This window comes from Galleria mellonella, unplaced genomic scaffold (genome assembly GCF_026898425.1).
Source record: "Galleria mellonella isolate WM207_F2 unplaced genomic scaffold, CSIRO_AGI_GalMel_v1 utg11135, whole genome shotgun sequence".
Lineage (NCBI taxonomy): Eukaryota > Metazoa > Arthropoda > Insecta > Lepidoptera > Pyralidae > Galleria > Galleria mellonella.
In genome coordinates this window covers 61,399-76,704 of record NW_026441974.1, presented here as the reverse complement: position 1 = coordinate 76,704, position 15,306 = coordinate 61,399, and the positions used below count along the sequence as shown (strand labels likewise).

Below are 15,306 nucleotides of genomic sequence, written 5' to 3'. Positions count from 1 at the left end.
TGCCATCTTAGACTGTCCGCTCGTGTTGTTTACCTCGATACTGCACAATGCGAGGAATATACTGCTTTATAGTAATCCAAACGAGTTAAATTAAACTAGGAATGTTAAATTAGTTAATGAGCTATCAGGTAGCAGAGCATGATTTGTGAAAGACGTCTATTCAAATACCTCTAAACCTCTAGTGTATCTGCCGCATTTTTGTGGATCACAATGGAATGGTAACCCCGCCTACACTACCGGCTTACGTTGACGGGACACCAGTGAGAGATGATAGGTCAAGATGAAAGCAAATCAGTTGGTCCATTGTGACAAATTCAACATTTATTAACCGCGATGGTTACCAGGAGGAACCAGGGTAGGTTGACCTGATATTAGGGTATATAATTAAGCTTTTAGATCCCATTACTAACAATCCCTTTCCCCTCTGTTTCTGCCGCTGTCATAGCTGTGTTTCACTTTTTCTCCTAGTTTGGTACACTTAGTCGAACTAGGTGTTCCGTTCTCGCTTCGTTCTTATATCCTAACAGGTCGACCTCCACGTGGTTCCCCCTGGAAACCATCGTGGTTAATTTTCGATAGATTCATCGTAATGGGCAAACTGGCCTGCTTCATCTCACCTATTATACCTTACTGGTGCCCCGCCGGTGTATACCGATAGCGCGGTTGGGGTTACCGTTCCGTTATCACCCATAAAAAAGATATTATAATATTTTGCAAGTATCGCTGCCTCGCCACACTCACGTAACATATAAAACATTATGTGATTTCAGCTCATTGACTTAAAACTAGTTATCCGGTCCGGTTTTGCACAATTTTTGAAAACAATATTATATAGCTTACTTTACTCGCAGATAATATAGCTATATGATAGATGAAAGAATTTAAAAAGAAAACGTTTAAATTCATTACAAACAAACAAGTCCTTCCTCTTTATAAATATATTAAAATATATTCGAAACTCTTTATAAGTGAATTCCTCGTGCTGCAAGTGCGTGAACTTGGAAATTTTGCTACCAAAGGGAGTGAAGTCCAGCCCCTGGGACAATACCAGGCTCTGCTGCCACTGGGTCGCGAAGCGGTTGGCGCCGGCGGGGCCTCACGCTGATGGATGATACCCGTATGCCGGGGTAGTCCAACTGTGCATGTAAAAAGAAATTAATTTAATTGCGTTTAAACAGCGGAATGGATTATATGTGGACTTATTATTATGTAGACACGAGAATAGTAGTTTAAAATTAAAAATAAAAAAAATTTAAGGCGAAAAAAAAACAACTAAATAATGAAATAACAACAACATGTCATGATATGTCCGATAAATTTCAATTTATTTAATGTAATAATGAACTTAATAATAAAATAATAAATATCACATGAATTAATAATAGTGGAAATAGGGGTGAACGTTGACAGAAACAATCAAAATGAATCTTTATGAAATAACTAGCTTTTACCCGCAGTTCATCCACCAGAGGAGACTTTGTACAAAAGTCGTTTTGCTTTGACTACCTCTGTCCCATTCGTGTTTCAATCGTAAAGCAGTTGTGTTTGAATGACTGTGTTTCGGTTTGAAGGATGGGATATGGTGTGAATTTACAGGGTACAAAGGAACAACACCTGAGTCCTCAGGAATGGCAACGCATGGGGGTATCATGGGCGAAACAGTATACTCTGTTATGTCCATAGTACTGCTCATGTCTATAGGCGACGGTTACCACTTTTTCCATCAAGTGGGCCATCCAGCTTGTTTGCCATTCTAAGTTGTATAAAAGATCTTCGCGTACAACGAAAACAGCTTAGAAACTTTTAACCTTGAGGCGCTTTGATACGTAAATGTAAGTATTAAACTCACCTGACTGTCTCCGTAGGGCGTGAGCTTGCTCTTGTAAAGATTGAATATGTCGTCGATGTAGGCGTGCCAGCGGTAGAACACCGGGTCGCGCATCGCTGTCGCCGAGTCGCCCATCACGCCGTACTCTTCCTGTTGTTATTGCAAAAAAAATAATACATATCCCAGTAGAGGTTCTTCCAAGAGACTACAGTATGGGGTTCTTCCAAAAAAGGGTAAAGTTTCATCAGGGTCGAGAACGCGCACGTAGTACCCCTGATACTGGTTTCACTAGATTACAGTAACCGGTTACCATAAGGTGGGCCGTTTGTTTGTTTGCCACCTCAAGTGGTATAAGTCTATGACATTCTCCGTTATTATTGGCAACGGTTACCACTTCCTATCGGCTGTCCATGTTTACCATTTGTGTCGCTCTTCGTTGAACGTGAACCTTAATTGTAACTGGGAATGTATTTGGAGTTTTGGGGTAGTTAGGTCTTAGAAGAAAGAAAAGAAAAAAGAGAAGAGAAGAGAAGAAATAAAAACTACATTCTTCATCAAAGAGTCTCATATAGCTATTATGTTTCAGTTTGAAGTCTGGGATACGACAACGGATCAATTGTTTTATAAAAGGCGGGATTTAAAACATGCAGCGCTAATGTTTAAAAGTTAATCAACCAATTATTAGGCATCGAGGCATAACACTTTAATCATCAGAAACACGAGTATAACACATGAAACGTCTATGGTGTCACAAAGCATTTTGTGACGAATCATCATCTATAGATTAGTTAAAAGGTCAAGACAGGTCCAAGGTTTTAAGAGAAATTTTACCAGAGGGAGACTTTGTACAAAAAGCGATTGCTTGGGTACCTCTGTCCCATTCGTGTTTCTACTGTGAAGCAGTTGTGTTTGCGTGGCTGTGTTTTTTTTTTGCTTGAAGGGATTTGGAATTTACAGGGTACAGAGGAATAACACAGAGTCCTCAGGAATGGCAGCGCATGGGGAGTATCATGGGCGAAACAGTATGCTCTGTTATGTCCATGGGCCGCAGCTCATGTCTATAGGCGACGGTTACCACTTTCCATCAGGTGGGCCGTCAAACTGTTTTGCCATTTCAGTTGTATAAAGAATTAAAATAACTGACCAGATGGCGATGGTCGGGGTCGCGAGTATGCTATGAAGACATGGCCCATGTTGTGCGGGTCCCAATGTAGTAGCCACGGTTCAAGCTCAGGATCGAGGACTCCATCAGGTTGCCGAGCTCGTCGATGCCGGTCTCCTCGTTCAGTGGTACCTTCCTGCCGTTTGGCTGATAACACCCAAATACTTTGTAAATTTCCTAAGCAGAGTAGATCTTAAAACATCAATTAAACCTAACTGCGGTTGCCGCCTGCTAAGCGTGGCAATTATTGGCAAAATCCTCCTTACGAGGAAGGGTGTATGTTCAGCATTAGACAGTTACCGGCTGATATGATAATACACTACCATATATCATAAATACCAGAAGAGACTTTGTACCAATCTCGTTTGCTTGACCACCTCTGTCCATTCGTGTTTCAGCCGTGAAGCAGTTGTGTTTGCATGGTTGTGTTTCGACTTGAAGGGTTGGATATGGTTGTGGATTTACAGTGGCAACAGATGGAAGATATCATGGGTATTACTATTTCTTTGTGATATCTATGGTGTTGACAATGACACTTTGCGCCAAATGGATCATCAGCTTGTTTGCCGTTTTAAGAATCACAACAAAAGTTACCATGTTGATGGCATTGCTGTCGATGGCCTGCAAGGAACCTGTCACGCCACGTCTCCAGCTGAAGACGTCGATCTTGATCTCATTCACCGGACGGTCATCCCTGATCACTGTGTTGGCAAACCTGTCAACATGGTGATTATAGTCTTTACTAAAGCCTGCAGAAAACGAAAATGCCAACTACATATTGCTAAGTGATTATTTCTGTTATTCTAATCTTATTAGGTCTGGTCTCTTAGAAAAATGCTGAAATTATTTGTATTCCTGTACATACAATAATATTACTAACACAACAAAATTATAACTCAGCGATTTTTGTACTTGAGCGATATTTAAGAAAATATAATATGAGGGATCTTTCTGTTATAAGCTCTTGTTTTGTCTTTCAATGAAAGCCAAAACAAAATTTTATAGAAATTTATGTGTATTCGTCTGCATGACTGCATCAAATTGGATGCGGTTTTCACAGTTGTGTTCTTGAAAGTTTAACTTAAAATTTAGTGTATGTTATATTTTGTCGTGATATGCCATCTAGAAGCAGTCTACTTCATTATTTTCTTCTGAAATCCACGGCTGCAAAGAACAGGTATAAGCTAGTATAGAATATTAATATTACCTTGGCGGCCAGGAGCGACTGGCGACCTGGCTGTCGAGCTTGGGAAGTAGCCCTCGCCAATGGGCGCACGGAAATCGCCTGCCAGCCGGGTAACACGGCCCAGACCATTACACAGTCGCTCCGCGTTGTATCTGAAAAATACAAAACAAAATGCTTCATAACTACATTTATCATTTCCATTCCTCATGCGTTAAAAAAAACTACACCAATCTCTATTACAAAAAATTAGAAAAATAAATTATTCATTTGATAATTTATACATGACTAAAGGTGGACTACATATGCCAGAGGGACACGAGTTGAACTATTGGCGAAATCCCCCCAATAGGTGGACGTCTATGTTGGTATGGTGTTTATACTGTATATATTTAGAAGTCAGAAGGATAATCAACTATGAATGGAGATGCTATGATGCTACAGAAACAACATGTCGAGACTGATATTTCAAAACTTTTGTTTTTATGTAGAGAATTAGTTACTAAAATCCTGAGGTCTTCAAAAACTATACTAACTTAGCGATGATCTGTTGATGCATATAATGGAACAGTTCTCCCCTGCGGTCCTTCTTGACAATCCGCGGGCAGCCTCAAGGGTACACGAGGTGCCAGTGCCAGTGGTGAAGGTTGATGCCGATGTCTTCGCGGGAAGTACGCCACCCGCTGCTCCGGCTCTGAGTTCGACGCGGTGTAGTTGGTTGGGATGGTTATTGGCATCTGTGGATTAGGCATCAAGATCTTGTATTAATTAAATCAAAATTCTAAAATGACTTCTCCTATGAATCTTCTCTTCTGTTATGAATGTGTCTTAATTGTTTCGTTTACTACAACCCTTTCTCGATGTTCGTGGATCCTCATGACTAGTATATAGTCTATCTTGTTCACGAAAGCACGTTTTATGACACGAATTTCACCTCTTAACGAGTTATCCTCAGTCAAACTATTAGATCGCTTCTTCTTCTTTCACCCGTTCGACATCCAAACTGCGAAAATTCGATGATTTCGAATTGCCGTTTCGTCCGGACGTTGGATTGGATTGGTTGGCTGTCGGAGATTGATGGCTAATATGGAAGATTGTAGAACTTCTGGTAATAATAATAGTAGTCGATCTTCGAATGTTGATCCAACACACTTACCAATGGGTTGCAGAATTAAACAAAATAATTCAAACCAAGCAACATTAATTTATTTTATTCTATTCTACCGCCACGTTTAGAAAATATGTTTCAAATAAAAAAAGGATGTAAATTTTAACTTGATTAACGTACCCTGTTACCAGATGCATTGACAGTGGTGGTTTCCTCGGGCCTTCCTGAACACCTTTGGATCCATGAACGTGTCAGGGAACGTCTCCACCACCGGTGGCACCTGCAGGCCTTTCGTGTCCGGCCTGAAATATAAATACATAATACAACTTCTATTTCTTCACCTGGCGTTCTTATTCCAGGCTACGCCATAAGGGTCCGCCTCCAACTCAATTTCCTCCGCTTTTCTCGGTCTTCAACATCCTTCGTGTAAAGACCATTGGCTTCATGCCTTGAACCACATAATTACCAGCATTTTTTTAGAGCGACCGCAAGGTCATGGTCATTCCCCAACTAAGACCTCTAATATGCAACTTATTATCATCCATCTTTCATACGATTTTCATACAATCTTACAATGATTAAATCTTAAATACCATCAGCATAAAGAAGAGTATCATCCATCTTTATCGATTAAAAAAACCTATGAGTACTTTTGCATATGATAATATTTTAAAATAACTAGTGCAGCTAATCTATTTGATTACACTAACCTGTGCAATATGGCGACTGAGAGACAGTAGTTGAACATGTAAGGGTTGACCCTCATTTTGGCAATACGAGCACAGGGAGATCAGGTCGTCCACGTCACGCATGTCTGGCAACAAAAGTAATGTTTTAACAATACAATGCTGCCGGATATATTTTTGACTAAAATTTGACTGGATGACCTTTAAAATGTGTATTGTTTACTCTAGCTCAAGATATTTTTATTTTGATAACAAAATTGAAAGGAGTAGCCACAGTTAAAGTTTCTTTTAACCGACTGCAATAGTTAGAAGATGTTCAATTCAGTTGTATTTCTTACCTCAACTACCTCAGTTGTAAACCGATTTATATCTTTCTATTGTTATTTATACATATTTATTTTGTTTATATAGGTAATTTTAGTATATATGTATTAATATATCAATAATTACTAGTATCGCGTTGTCGAATATTCTGACTCTTTCCTTCTCATTGGAAAGAATGCTTTTACTTATTAAATCCGCCATTTACACATATATGTAGTAATAAATAAACCAAACTATACACCTTCAGCACATAATAATAGATAGCGAATGAAGTAGTTAAATATAATAAAGACATATGCTAACATAAAGATGTCGATAAGCTTGCCAGCCATCCGGCAGTGCTTGGCCTGAACAGTGAGAACTGGTCATTGTAAGGCAGTTGGAGTGGCAGGACAGGTCGGGCAGGGCGATGTTCTTCACGTGAATGGTGCGCACCTCACCGCTCCCGAACCGGTTCGCCAGGGTGTTGGTCAAACTTTTGTATTTATCCGGCTGATGAAACATATATATATATATATATATATATATATATATATATATATATATATATATATATATATATATATATATATATATCATTTATTATAAAAAATTGTTAATAATGTTTGTTTATTAGATTATATAGATAGAGTGTCTCCATACAAACGCTTCGAGAAATGCGGATCAACTTTTTCTCTATACAATTTTGCGTGATAAATAGTTATGAGTGATTCCTTTATAACTTCTATATTTATTTTGTCTTATAATTTCTATGCCTTTTTTAATGCGTAAATACTCATTTTTTTTTATTTAATAATTAAATATAGATGCGTCAAGATATATTGTGTGCGTAAGTATATGGCACATAAAAAAACGATTCAGTTAATTTGACAATTAGCTGACAAAAGGTTGGCCCGTTTTTGAGGCTCGATACTCTATCTATACAATCTAATGTTTATATATTAGCAAAATTTGTGATAGTCATTTATGCTTCGTTTTTTTTTTTACAAACTCAACTTTTGTTTGAAGAAAGCAACGGCTGAATTTATTTCTCAGCTGAAATTGCATTGCGAACTGGGCGATAGATTCATAAAACAAGCTTATAATTAAGTTTACTTTGAATATTGATAAAAAATTATATTTAAGTTAAATAAATACTAGTTTTAAAGAATATTTTTTCTGATAAACATATTGTATACGCTCACACGCGAGAAATAGCCTAGTCCTACATAAAAACAAAAGTTTGTGAGGATGAATTTATGGGTGTTTGTTACTCTTTTACGCAAAAACTACTGAATGGATTTGAATGAAATTTGATACACATATAGATTATGATTCTAACTTAGACTAGAATCGCTTGTATAGAACAAAGTCGCGGGATACAGCTAATAAATAACTTACATAGTAATGATCGGGCACTTCGAAGGCGACGTTATCAACACCTTTCTGCGGAAACACGGCTAAGACGGCCGGTCGAAGAACAGCAGCAGTCTGCTCTTGGAATCACTCATTTTGTTGTATCTTAAAAGAAATGAAATTTTCGTAAAAAAAAAACCTAACTATAGTTTAAATCAATTACAATACTAATTGTTGGCAACCTCAATATTTTATTAAAAATCAATATTTTCATTTTTTTCTTCTATATATGGCAACACTGTGCCACGATATCCTTTACTCTCTTGTAATAAATATGCTATAAACATTAAATATATTCTCTGTGCCATTATTTCAGTATTTTTATTAATCTATACATATAATAAAACTGTAGAGGTCGAATGTCTGTATGTACAAAAAAAAAAAACACTAAAAACCGAGTCAAGAGGAAGTTAGAAGTTAGAATAGAATACATCCATACCAGAGGGAGACCTTGTACAAAAGCTGTTTGCTTGGGCACCTCTGTCCCATTCTACCGTGAAGCAGTTGTGTTCGCATGGCTGTGTTTCGGTTTGAAAGGTGGGATATGGCAGTGAAATTACAGGGTACAGAGGTATATATAACACCTGAGTCCTCAGAAATGGCAACGCATGGACGGTATCATGGGCGAAACAATATACTCTGTTATGTCCATGATACTGCTCATATCTATAGGTACGGTTACCACTTCCCATCAGATGAGTAGTAAGCCTGTTTGCCATATTAAGTAAAAATACTTAAGAGACAGTTAATTTAAGGCATTCAAATTGTTTACTCACATTTAAATTCACGATTGGGACTCGATAACATTTATAAAATAATTTTAGAATCTCTGCATTGAACTGTATTACCCGAAGATTCTTTCCACTGTATGTCACTATTATCCTTGGATAGTACGTGAAGCAATTAAAATTAGAAAACGACCAAAATATTTCATTTAAGGAAAATGAATACAGGCTTTCAACAGCATGGAACTCGATGATTAATATACTTAAGTCACGCGATATGTTTAAACGCTGTGTGGTACTTTTTTATGGATGATAATGGAATAGTTACCCCGCCTGCGCTATCGGTATACGCTGGCGGAGCACCAGTGAGGGATGATAGGTGATCAGTTAGCCTATCATGACGAATTCCACTAGAATTAACCACTATAGTTTCTAGAGGGAACCGCGTGGAGGTCGATCTGACAGGGTGTATTGCTGGCAATAGGTCAGTTAGACCCCATTACTAACACTCCCTTTTCCCCCTGTGGATACGGTGTGGGGGGTAGATAAAGCCAACAGTGATAATGTACTATAGTGGTGGAACAAACTGCATGGGCTACCAGACGAAGAGGCTGCTCATTCAGACTTGCTGTGACCACGTCGGCATCATCCTCAACTGTCACCCTTCACTGGTGCCCTGTTAGCGTATACCAATAGCACAAGTGGAGTTAGCATTCCATCTTCACCCATAAAAAAACATAAGCCTGCTTGGGAGGCTTTGCCAGCAGTTGTCACGCTTGGCAGGCGGGATTGGCAACCGCAGGCTTTACAGATGTTTTAAGAGGACCGCTGCTGCCTATCTCTCGCTTTACTTAGTCGACTCTTACGACACCCACGGCGTAGGAAGAGATGGCATATTCTATGCCGGAACCACACGGCCAATGTCCATGGCTATGGGCATGGCCAGGGCCATGAAATGTTTTTCGAAATTTCGGAGCCGAACGAAATACAAATTAGATGATTAAATTACATAATACATACCATTTAAAAATATTAAAAATACTAATATATTATGGTTTATTAATGTTAAAATATTTCCTCCCACGAACACTCAGGTTGTGGAATGAGCTCTCTGCCGAGGCTTTCCCAAGAGACTGCAGCATGGGGTTCTTCAAAAGGGGGGTAAAGAGATTTCTTCAGGGTCGGCAACGCGCGCGTAATACCTCTGGTATTGCAGGTGTTCATAGGCTACGGTAACCACTTACCATCAGGTGGGCCATATGCTTGTTTGCCACCTCAGTGGTATAAAAAAATATATATATATTCCTCTAAACTTTTATGGTAGTATTTAGAATGAACGAAACATTCGGTTCCACTTACTGGAGCGATTTCGGTATGAACAAAAACTCGAAATTGAGTTTGAATATTCCAAATTTCATATTAGACTGTTTTAGTTTCCCTGTCGTAATCGCGCGTCGCGGTAAGTCCCGATCGTTAATTTAAACAGGACTTGACGTACTATGGGCGTCACTGTATATTCTGTGACGCCCACGTTCTTGTTCATCTCTCTAAAATACGGTTACCACTTGTATCAGATGGGCAATCAGCTTATTTACCAATCGATTTACGTAAAAAAATTATTGAAAAATAGTACTTGGGTAACAAAATAAATACAAACAATAAACGACTTACCCGTTAAAAGACTTCAGAATGATTCAAAAACCGGAAATTAATTTAAATATGTTTGTATGTGTTTTCAAGCCGTGTAATCACGGCCCGAGTGTGTTAATGCCATACTCTCCCGTGATTTTATAGTAAAACCCCATAAATGTTGTGTGCAAACAGGCGGAACGTGTGCATCATAGTTGACGATAACATTTGCGGTTTACATTATCATATCCACAAATCAGCTGTGAACAGCGGCTTCGTCCGCGTGGAAACCGTATCAGGCAGGATATCCTTCTAAATTTCATATTTCTAACTCCACCGAGGGCTCTCATTGACCAATATATTCTCCACGAAGTCCCTCTTGGACGCCATTGTGGATAAATTCAGCTAAATTTGTCACGATAGGTTACATAACCTAACATCACCACTTGGGGGGAAAGGGATTGTTAGTAAGCTAGTAGTTAGCCCATCATGATGAATTCATCAGGAATTAACCATGATAGTTTCTAGGGGAACCACGCGATGAGGTCGAAGCGCGAGCGGGTATACCATTATATTTCACCCATTAAAAAAAAACTGGTCGTATGACTTATCTGCAGAATATAAGAAAGTCTGCGTAATATTTAGCACAAACTGATTGTACAAGTCGTTTGCATGGGGGAAAGGGGATTGTTAGTAATGGGGTCAAACAGTCCCATTACTAGAAATATAGCTGTCCATCCCTCAACTATTAAGTTACCTAATGATCTTTTACGACACATACGGGAATGGAAAAGGTGGCCCATTCTATATCGGGACCACACGGTAAAAATGGAAAAATGGAATATGTAATTAAATTACAAAGTAAACAGTAAAGAGACATAACACCATAGTTCTAAGGGGGAAAGGGATTGTTAGTAATGGAGACTGAGAATCCATTACCAGTAATATACCCAACCAGGTCGACCTCCTCGCGGTACCCCCTGGAAACTATCATGGTTAATTCCTGATGAATTCATCATGATGGGCTAACTGACCTGTTTTCATTCTAATCTATCACCCTTCACTGGTGCTCCGCCAGCGTATCCCGTTAGCGCCGGCGGAGTTACCATACCATTTTCACCCATCAAAAAAAAAACACCATAGTTCTTAGAAATGGCTACGCATGGACATTATATGAGCGTTTCAATATCTTGTGTAATACTTTTAGACGACTGTTGTTACCACTTTACATCAGGTAGACCGTCAGCTTGTTTGCCATTCAAAATAAAGAAATAGAAGCTGCTTTTTAAATAAGTACGTACGAGTATCCCATGCATACCGAAGGTTTTATTGAAAGGCCAGTTAAAATCGATGCAGAATTATAAAAGGCATGTGCTAACTGACGATGCAGACGGCATGTGGCATGTCATGACCTACAATATACCACTAGTGTTTCACATGGCATTTTATATATTTGCAGTTACGAACTGTAGTCACGCAATATTTTGTTTTAAAATATAAAAATTGTTTTGTCTATGGTTTCACTATTTTGTATGTACCTGGCCAGGTATATATTTGTATGCCTCAAGTACGTTAACTAAATTTACGACACGTAATCGTTTTTCCGGTTCAATCCAAAAGGTGCCCCTCCATTGGTTCATAAAGGACCACTAGTCAAAAATAATTTACGTAAGAATAGTCAGGGGAGCTCCAGTAATACATAATGTCTAGGGGGGAAAGGGGTTGTTAGCAATGGAGTTTAACAGCCCCATTGTTAGCAATATGCCCTATTAGGTCGACCTCCATGTGGTTCCTCTGAAACCATCGTGAACAATTCTTGTTGAATTCGTCACGATGGGCCAACTGACCTTCTCATCCTCATCGATCATTCTTCACTGGTACCCCTCCAGCGTATCCCGTTAGCGCAGGCGGGGTTACCATACCATTTTCTTCACCCATAAAAAAAACAATGTCTAGTGATTCGATTAACTTAGTTTTTTTTTTTATACAACAGAATGGAAAACAAGCTGACGGTCCACCTGATGGAAAGTGGTAACCGTCGCCTATAGACATGAGCAGTACCATGGACATAACAGAAGTATACTGTTTTGCCCATGATACCCCCATGCCATTCCTGAGGACTCAGGTGTTATTTCTCTGTACCCAGTAAATTCACGCCATATCCCACCCTTCAAACCGAAACACAGCCATGCAAACACAACTGCTTCACGGTTGAAACACGAATGGGACAGAGGTACCTAAAGCAATCGAGTTTTGTACAGTCTCCCTCTGGTGGTAAGTACGAGTAGGTTGTAAAGAAAACTGCAGATTTGGTTTGTAAGAAAGTTTAATAATTAGAGAAGTATTGAAAATATCTCCAGTGAATGTATCAACAAAGAAACGAAACAATTTAGATACATAAGTACAATATATATATAGCTTGCGCGCTATGCTAGATATTTAGGAATAAAACTCTACAATTAACAACTAAAATTTTCATTAATATAAATACACTAAATGTGAATGTTGCCGAGTCACGTGGAACCTTAAGTATATTAACTAACACAGTACAAACATACACCGAGTGCGCCGGGGACTCAAGTGAAGTGTTCGACGCACGCCACACGAACAGTATCCAGGGAACACGCTCGGCCGCCCGCCCGCCCGCCCGCTCGACGCTCGGCCGCCCGCTCGCACGCTGGCACGCTGACACGCTGGCACGCTGGCTAGCACGCTGGCGTGCCGAGCGTCGAGCGGGCCGAGCGAGCGTAATACTATGTCCGCTGCTAACAACAAAAAATTTAGAGAGCAAGAGGGGCGCACGGCTTAACCGCTCTTGAACAGGAGGATGGCGACTTGACCGAGGTAGAAGTAGATGAAGTGGCGCGTCTCGTGCGTCACGTACGAGCCGAAGTTGCGGCCCACGATGCAGTGCCATGTCGGGTTGTATTTCTTGTCAAACTCCTTCTTGATATACGCCGCTATATCCTGCAATAACAAACAGCGTTCATGATACCATTAACAATCAAATGATACAATTTTATTACACTGTTCATATTTTACATGTTCATCTTACATCTTGCAAGCAAGAAAGTGATATGAAAGATTAAAAGACAGACAATTTCATGTACAGGGACTATGTTCCTCAGAGTACTGCCATTAATTTGATATGTTAATACAATGCAACCTATACTAATAACTACAAATTAAAGATATTAATATAAATACTTTGGATGCTCTATGATTTCCTTGTAAGGAATTACTGTATAAATCTGTTTACTACAGCAACTTTAGTTTACTTTTCATAACAACGGTCAAATTGCTCAATACAATCATGTGAAATTGTAATATTTTTGAATGGAAACAATCTATGTGTACTTGACCACAACAGGAAAACCACTTAAATTCAATTTTATCATTGTGAGAATGTAGCACGCCGCACTCGCCGCCCGCCGCATTACTACAGCCATTGTAATGAGGCACAGCTTGTTTAGCGTACGCCACTAGGTCAATTTATATAAGTGTACCAAATGTAACACTTCCTTCAAGTACAAAGTTTTAAAGGTTGTAAGAGATAACTGATACAGGATAATATGAAGTTGATTAATGTTCGAGTGTTCTTAAGAATCTAGAATATTCTGTGTATTTTTATTATTATTATTTATTTATTTATTTATTTACCATGCAATAAGACACAAAAACTTAAGAATTTTTAGTACCACTTAAACCTATACTTTTTTACTTTTATGTTATTTATTAGAATTCATTGCAATCAGTTCATTCTTGTTTATGGTGAGAAATGGACATGGATAAAATACAAAAAATTATCCTGCCCTTATTCAGCACCATTTTGGGTCTGCAAAATATGTAAATAAATAATAATGTTTCAGTCACCCTCTGGGGCAGTATTGTAACATTTTTAAGAACTAATGACTTGCTCTGAATAAATTTCAGTAAAATATGTAAATTTTTCACCAACCTAATAAAACCCTACTTTATATTCTACATACATTTAAAAAGTAAAAAAGCCCCGTCTCTAATAAATATAAATCATGAAATAAAATTACTTGACCTTGAATTTAAATATGAAAAGTACACATCAAGCTACTTTTTATGCTTTAGGCCATTTATTAGATATAATATGGATATTTGTACTAATATTTATGTCATTATGTAGGTAATATTGTAATGATTAACAACCAACTTATTTTCTATATTAAATTTCTCAAGTGCTTGTGTTGCACAGTCACTGCATCCTGCTGCATCTCTTAGCTTCATGTCGGCATTCTTGATCACCGCTCTTGCGGTCACACATCTTGTCAGCTGTGTTTCACCAGCAATTAAAATATTATTTCATGAAATTAACTTTATTGAAAGTGCCTTTATAAGATTGACAAGACTATTGCATATTGTCTTCAAATATGCAAGTACCTCTATACCTATTTTTTAATATATTCTGGATCAAAAGAATAATCTGTGAAGAACTCTCTAGAATAAAATCACATAAAACAACTTTTTTAAAGTTGTTTTAAAATTTTAATACAAAAAAAAACTATTGTTTAAACACAATTAAATATCTTAGGATCACTACACTAACGCAATTTTATTGTTTTCGTCAGAAACACGACGGTAGTCATGTTTAACTTTCCGTCGCGCGATAACAAGATTAGCGATAGCGACACGAGATGCCTCAAGCCACAATCAAAACATATCTGTAGCTCTCTCAACATCACGCCTAATGGTCATTGAATGTTTATATTCAATAACAGTGCAAAGCTATAAATAGACTCCAGTAAAGGTCAGGTGCTACCCGGGACTCCAGCGCGCCCTTTATGAAATTACCGTGCGATTCAACATAACACGAGGTGTTTTTGCTACCTTACATGGCTCTTCATATATAGACTACAATGCAGTATACCTGAACTCCTGGACGCACTGCGGACGTTTTTTTGTGCTAATTCGAACGGAAGCGGTTGCAGACAGGCCCGTCATCAATAGAAATCGAGGAAAAGCGCGAACTACTCGCGTATCGATATGGATCTTCAAACAAGATAAAACTTATCTATTCTAGTAGGTTATTAGTTTAATACCATAGAAACGTAAAAGTTTGATCAATAGAGTCAATTTGAAGTACATTTTAGCAAATACACGAGGATCGAGACCGCTTCTATAATACGCTATGCACCATTTCGTGATTATTTCAAAAACTACTCAACAACTTTCACTGAATAATAATAATAATGATTAATAGAAACTAAATGAACACCAAAATAATAAAATACTCACT

The 15,306-nt window shown here is 38.3% G+C and overlaps 2 pseudogenes; both read right to left on the bottom strand.

Annotated features, from left to right (window-relative positions):
* Positions 1-13: 13 nt before the first annotated feature.
* LOC128200173 (phenoloxidase subunit 1-like) lies at positions 14-7,781 on the bottom strand (annotated as a pseudogene).
* A 4,567-nt stretch (positions 7,782-12,348) lies between these two features.
* On the bottom strand, positions 12,349-14,334 carry LOC128200174 (dynein light chain 1, cytoplasmic-like; annotated as a pseudogene).
* Between the last annotated feature and the right edge of the window lie 972 nt (positions 14,335-15,306).